Below are 7,018 nucleotides of genomic sequence, written 5' to 3' on the forward strand. Positions count from 1 at the left end.
CCAGATCCTGCTCTGACAGGATGAACCCTACGTGCAGCAATTCCCCAGAAGCCAGTGGGATGTTTATTTTATTATTTTTTTCAGATGCTGAATACTGTATTAAACCAGAAATCCTACACCAAGCCAGTAACATCACCCAGGCACAAAGCACGGCACCTCGTTGCTGCTCACACCACACCTGTGGCCTCGGCTGACAGCTGCAGTGGGTGACAGGCAGGGGCATTTCCCCTCATTTCTGACCTAAAGATTTGTGCAGAAGTTGGATGGCGAAGGAGATTCCAAGGGTGAGGACCAAGGAGAAGACCATCTTACGAACGTAGCACCACCAGTCCCACACTAGGCTTCTTCAAGGTATTGCAGACTGTTCACAGCAGCAGCCACCATCGGTGTGCCCCATAAAACCAGATTATTCTTTCATTCAAGGGTTTTCTGTTACAAGTGGTGGGACTATACTGACATAAAGCCAGTAGAACAGCCACACAGAAGCTCTGACCACCAACACAGCCATGGTGCTGGCCCCACATGATTCGGGGCCAAAACCAGACCAAGCCCCAGCAAAAAAACAAGGTGAGATGGGCTCAGAGAGTCTACATCTACCCAGGATAGGAGCCCTGGCTTCCATGCTTGCACTTTATCCACCATGAAGTGGCTCCTGCTCTGCTGCGTGCCTCCACTGAGGCTAGGGGCATAATTTCGGCCTTATCTTAGAGCAAACTCCTGCTGGCCCATTTTACTAGAAGGTGCCCTTCAACCCAATTTTCAATAGAGCATTTATTCAGAATGCTGGTATCAACACAGGTATTACCAGTGTAAACCCATGATGAAGCCCAGTACTAATTCATTTAAAAAAATTTTTTTTTTTTTTTTTTTTTTTTTTTTTACAAGCTTTTCCCCCCAATGTTTTGGTTTTTGGTTTGGTTTTGCTTTGTTTTGCTTTGTTTCATTTTTTCACATACATGTCATGCTGCTGCTCCTCACTAGTGCACGTGCACTCTCATGGCAGAAGGTGTTTCCCATCCTTGTAACGCATAGCCCTGCCCTGAAACACTCCCAGCCCCAGCCTGGAGCAGGGACAAGCACTGTCCACCCCTGCCAGGTGTGTGGGAACACGACCAACACAACCACACTGCACCCCACCAGACCCAACGAGACCCCAGCCGAGCGCCTGCTCTACCACCCATGAACAGGTTGACCTCTCAGCATCCCCATGGCTGGGAAAAAAAAAAAAAAAAAAAAATGTTTTGGCAGGCTGGAGCTGGTCCCCATGGCTCCAGTTCATCATTGCTGCTCTAGCTGGGGTATTTCCATGCCGAAATAGGATGGCAGACAGACGACGTGGAGACCTCTGCCCAAGCCAAGCTGTCGAAATGCAAGCCAGGTCCTGTCGATAACTACGGAGTGGTGCCTGAATTAATATTCCCTGCTTTTCAGCAGAGCTTTTACTTAATGCTTTCTAACACCTACAGCTGGCTCCCAACCACATGCCCCTGAGCATGCCTCAGGGCAGACTCCAGCCCATGGGTTTTTCTCCTCATATCATCCTTCCAAGGTGCTCTGGAGAGGTGAACAAAATTCCCATTGACTTGGGTGATGTGGAAAAGAGGGGCTTGGCCTTGCAAATCCAGGGCCGTGCCATCAGAGGTGCTGATGGGCTGCTGCAGACAGAGCCCAGAAAGCAGGCTAACCCGTCGGTGAAGGAAACAGATTTCAGCCTAAACCGTGCAGCAGGTATAAATAGGCAGCTGCTGAAACAGAAGTCATCACCCGAGCTTTTTTAAAATACTGGCATGGAAAAAAAAAAAAAAAAAGAGGTCTCATGGCATCTGCCTTCCGCCTAGTTGCCCTCCGGGCTGAAATGATGCACCTTGGGCTGCCAGGCTGGCTGTGCCTAAATCAACCCCCTAGCCAGCCCAAATCCCCCATAAAGGAACATGTATCAACCCAAACCACCCGTAAAGCCGTACCCACAGGTTTGCAGCTGGCCGGGTACCCCTGCTGCTGCCTGACGGATGCCAGCACTAACACCTCTCCCCCACAGGCTACCTGCGTTTGCCAGGGATCAGTGGTCAGCTTTTGGGGAAGGTTTAAAGTGCCTCAAGCACCTGTATTACAAATTGGGCCAAGCCCAGCTCTTCCAAACTGGAAGGTGGGATGCACGGTCTGCACATCTCACCTCGGTGACCTGATGGCCCAATTCTGCTTGCTGCTGCTGCTTTTGTAGGATTTGCTCCACTTGTCTACAGCCTGGATGGCCATCTACACCTCCCAGAGGACTTCTATAACCCCTACAGTTATGGAGAGCCATCTCAGCCCCATAATTAACTAGGAGAGCCATCATCTAAGCACGGCAATGCAGATCCCTCCCAGGTGGCTCCTCTGAGGAATACAATTGTCATATTTACCATTCACGCACATGCACACACACAGAACTGGAGGGGGTTTCAACCATAACTTTTGGATGCAATGTTTCTCAGGCTCCGAGGCATTTCTCTGGGAGTTTCCCTACCCCTGCCCCTGCCCTGCTCTGTGTCACGGTGGCACCGGTTACCCTGCGGCTGTAAGATGTGTATGGCAATTATTAGTAATTGTATTCACTTGCTCCATATAAAAATATCAGCACAGTTGCATGAATGATTTGTGTAATGATATATTTGCTGTTATTAGGACCTAATATGTTATGCCTGTAATTACATACTGTGCCCCATATAATAGGCCTGGAATTGCTGTGTAAATTTTGGGTAATTATAGAAAACTATGCTACAAACAGGTCCCCCTAGACCAAGTTGAGCATTCACTACCAGGAAATAACCATTATTAAGGGCTCTGCAATAGACAAACCGGTAGACCGAAAGCCAAAAGCTGTCTGAATATATAGCAGCTATGATCGGGAAAAGAAAGAGCATGTGAGTATATCGAAATAACCAGCACAGGGGAACAAGAGAAGTATCAGCCCAGGTAGTGCTGCCCCTGGGGAACGTCTCTCCTAGCTCCGTTTTAGGTGCTGTTCTGGCAGAAATCCGAGGGATCCCTGGTGCAACGCCGTTTTTTGCTTCAGCTCCAAGTCGCACAAGCTCGCTCAGATGCAACTGCTCCAAGTGATGTGGAAGCAGTGCGCATCATTAGAAAAAAATAATAATAATAAAAAATAAATAAATAAATAAAAGTTATAACACTGCATCTAGATTAAAAGTCTGCCAGAGGTCATTCCAGCTTACTGCATAGTCAGGCTTTTCTAAATCGGCTGGAAACATTGACATTGATTAAAATTTATCCTCTCCTTCCCAGATGCAAGAGCTTTTCCAGATTTCAACACACTTCTTTTTTTTTTTTTTTTTTTTTTTCAAAGCTGATCCTTCCCCCTCCCCACTGCAGTATCTGCACATATCTGCACATCTTCTGTTGAAAATCAATAGCAATAGCAGGGTCCCTCACGGGCTTCTTGCAGTCATGAGCCTTTCTCCCAAGAACGGGCCGGGGTGGGAAGAAATGAGATCAGCCATCTTTATGGCTGAGCGAACAGTTACAGGCTGTGAGGGCTTTCTCATGGTTGTGAGCCTCAGAACAACTTCTGATTATTTTAATTTCACTGCAGCCTTCCAGCTTCATCATCTACACTGCCAACTTCTATTAAGGTTCCATTAAAAGCCAATGAAACACAGGGCTTTTTACAATACCCTTGACAGAACAATTTCCCTTTCTGGATACAGTAAAAAATTTCAGCCAAAAATACTTCTTTTTGGTTAAAAAAAAAAATAAAAAAATCAAGCCGATCAAAATATTTCATTAAATGTTGTCAGACTGTCTGAGCCAGAAAAAAACAACCTAGAAAAGGCTAATTTTCAAAGTAAAACATCAATTTTCCTTTATGCCTATCATAATTACATTTGTTTCCACTTGCTTATGAAAAGCCCTAGATATCAGACAATATTTCACTCTGTACCAAGCAAAGTGTGTTGTTCAGATCAAAACATTTTCTACAGCACTTCATTACTGATAGATGCGTGGTAATTGAATTTTCTTGTTATTAGTTGTACCTTTTGCTTCAAGGATCCTAACAGCTCTCCGCTTTAAGTTCAACTAAACTTAGCAACAGAGAGAAGGACAAAGCCTGCCCTCGGATATAATCTGCCAAATTCGAGTAAATCATGATTAAAACAAAATGTGTAGTAAAAGGTGAGGGCTGGGGGGAAGGATAAAATTTAACCCCAAGTTACACATGGAATAAGCTTGCCCAATACACTGTTGAAAAGTTTTAACCCACAATATGCCAATAACTAAAATCCGTGTCTTTTCACAAGTGTTGAAATAAAAAGTCTAATTTGGGAACGCCCATGCATGTGCTTGAGCCTCCTGAGGTTTATGGGATTTCTTGTAACATCGAGCACAAGCAACCTCTTTGGTGCCCAGTGACCCCATATCAGGGATGGGTTTTGTGCAGTGAAGGATTGTGTGGCTCCAAATGTTGGGAAATTGTGATAAAATTAAGTTCCTGCCCCTACTAACATGCTTCCTTCCATTTGGCACTTTGCTCTAAAAGAGATGACCAGGGCTAGCCCCTGCCCCACATACATAAGTGTAAATAAAATGTGGGCTTTTGCAATGAAAATGAAGATGTCATTGCTCTATCCATTTTGATGCGTTATAATCATATTCAACTCATAAATTACACCACACATCACTCTGCTGGGCTGCTGTGGGAGGGAAAGCAAGGGAATTTGGGGGGAAGAAGCAGCCCAGGAAGGCCACAAATAAGACAAGCTGGTAAGACCCAAAGACTGGCTTGAGTCCCTGGTTGAGGAGCTGGCAGGGAAGGGCCATGGGAACCAGGGCTCATGTGGGGAGAGCTGTCATGGACCGAGATCCTCACCTCAATGCTAGGATGTGTGTTGGAGCAACCAGAGGGCTGGCACAAAGAACTGAGTGGGTGCTCCTTGCAAGAGCGATGTCTTTTCAGTGAGTAGAAGGGAAAGGATCTTGCATAAAGATACTGTCTAATAATCATGAGACAGTCATAAGACAGGCTTGAGAGAACTAAACGAAGATGCGAGTTAAAAACCTTCCTTCTAGAATCTCCTAATTTACCGGTGCTTGGGTTTTCAGCCTCGAAGCAGTTTATGTGCATACACCACCTACACGCTCCAGCGCTGCCCTGAGATTTACGGACTGCACATTTGTACGTGGCCCGTTCAAACTAATTGCCGTGACCTCACATAAAACAGCAGTAATCAACTATCAGTAATACTTCGGGAACTGGAAAAAAATGGAAAGGAAAGCAAAATGCTCATTCTTAATAAAAACTGGTGCTGTCAGGAAATTGAACCTTCTGTTAGCATTGGTTACAGGAGCCAATAACATCGCTGCAGAATGTTTCTGGGGAGCATATGCTTTATGTAGCTGAAAGATACTCTTCTGCATCAGGCCTTTGTAATTGCACAGACATGGAAAATCAGGTAGAAATCGTAAAGATTTCCTTTTCCTCTGGTAGCTAATCAGCCCAGGATGTGTTTACATACAAGCAGAGGGCTGTCTCCATCCCAGCCCCTCTCCTCCTGGATCACCAGGATGCAGCCTGAGGTGCAGTTCGCTGACATTTCCCTAATGAATCAAGCCATTTGCTCCAGAATTACAAGATGTGGGGCCAATATTTTCAAAAGCTGCCTTCAAAACTCTGGCAGCAATCTAATGTGGTCATGTTTCTGAGTGCGAAGTTCTTCATGTATGAATGCTTGCACTCAGGCTTTATTTGCTTGGACTGCACCAACATCTGTGTGGGGAGCATGAACCCAAAGTTTTCCACGTGCCAACTGCTCGTGGGGGAAAATGCGTCTAATGGTTTAGAATACAGATAAGGACTGATCTGGAGATCCTGAGTGGTGTTTAGGGCAATAGAGCGGGCAGTGAGTTAGTGGAAAGGACAATTAGCCATTTTACAGTGTCTTGAAGCGGGCCCAGCAGTTTTGCTACATTCCCTACGTCTCCCGTTCCTTGCACTTCACTAAGGGGGTGAGAAGTGCCTTTCTGTGCAAGTCTGGGAGCAATGCAATGCAGAGCACAGAGCACAGGTCTCAGGGGTGGGCTCAGACCTGGACACAGCTTGGTCACATCAGCATCATCCAAAAACCAAGACTAATTAGTCCTCGTGGGAGCGTAGCAGTGCAGGGGCTGCGGTGCTCGCACGGATGAGATCAGGAGATGAGTGGGGACCTGTGCTTTGGGTGCACTAAGCCTCGCAGACCCTGCCTGGGGACCCCTAACACCTCATTTGTTATGCTTCGCTTGGAAAGGAAGGGCCACGGCTCCACCTGAGCACAATTTTTGTACTACACTTTTAGTTTTTAATTATTAGAGACATTCGTTGTCTCGGATGCATGGAGGGGGACTGTGATATACTGTGCACTTTGTAAGTGCAAAACAGAAAGATTCCCCTTGCCACAACCCCCCTCATAAACCTACCCAGCTTTCCACCATCCCCATTTTTTTCTACTTTTAAAGAAAAAATAAATTTAATGCAGGGAAAAAAAAAAAAAAAAAAAAAAAAAAAAGTAAAAGTTGTATAGTTGCAGCATTTTTGGAGGAAAGTGTGCTTGCTCAGGAAGCATGAAATTAAAAGCTCTCAAGCATGTGTTTGCCCAGCTCCACGCCGCCTGTACCTCGCCAGCTCCACAGAGGGCTGGGAGCTCGCTAATTCCCTCCATGGCCTCATCCTGCAAGCACGCAGCCCCGCGAGCAAGGCTTACTCATGGAAACGCTATGCCTGCATTCCCGGCCGCGAGCGGCTCGGGAGGGACCTGCTGGTGGGCACCCGGGGACACGGCTGGCACCAGCCGAGCCGTCAGCCTGGCACCGTCGGGAGGGCTCCAGCAGCGGGGCAGCAAGCCACCCAGCTCGGCTGAGAGCATGGGATCCCACGTGCTCTGAAGGACACCCTCTGGCCATGCCCGAGGCCACACTTGGATATTTTCAGGCAACGCAGACAGCAAAACCTGTTCTTGAAAGAAAGGGGATTCAGGCAGCTCTC

This window comes from Oxyura jamaicensis, chromosome 4 (assembly GCF_011077185.1).
Source record: "Oxyura jamaicensis isolate SHBP4307 breed ruddy duck chromosome 4, BPBGC_Ojam_1.0, whole genome shotgun sequence".
Lineage (NCBI taxonomy): Eukaryota > Metazoa > Chordata > Aves > Anseriformes > Anatidae > Oxyura > Oxyura jamaicensis.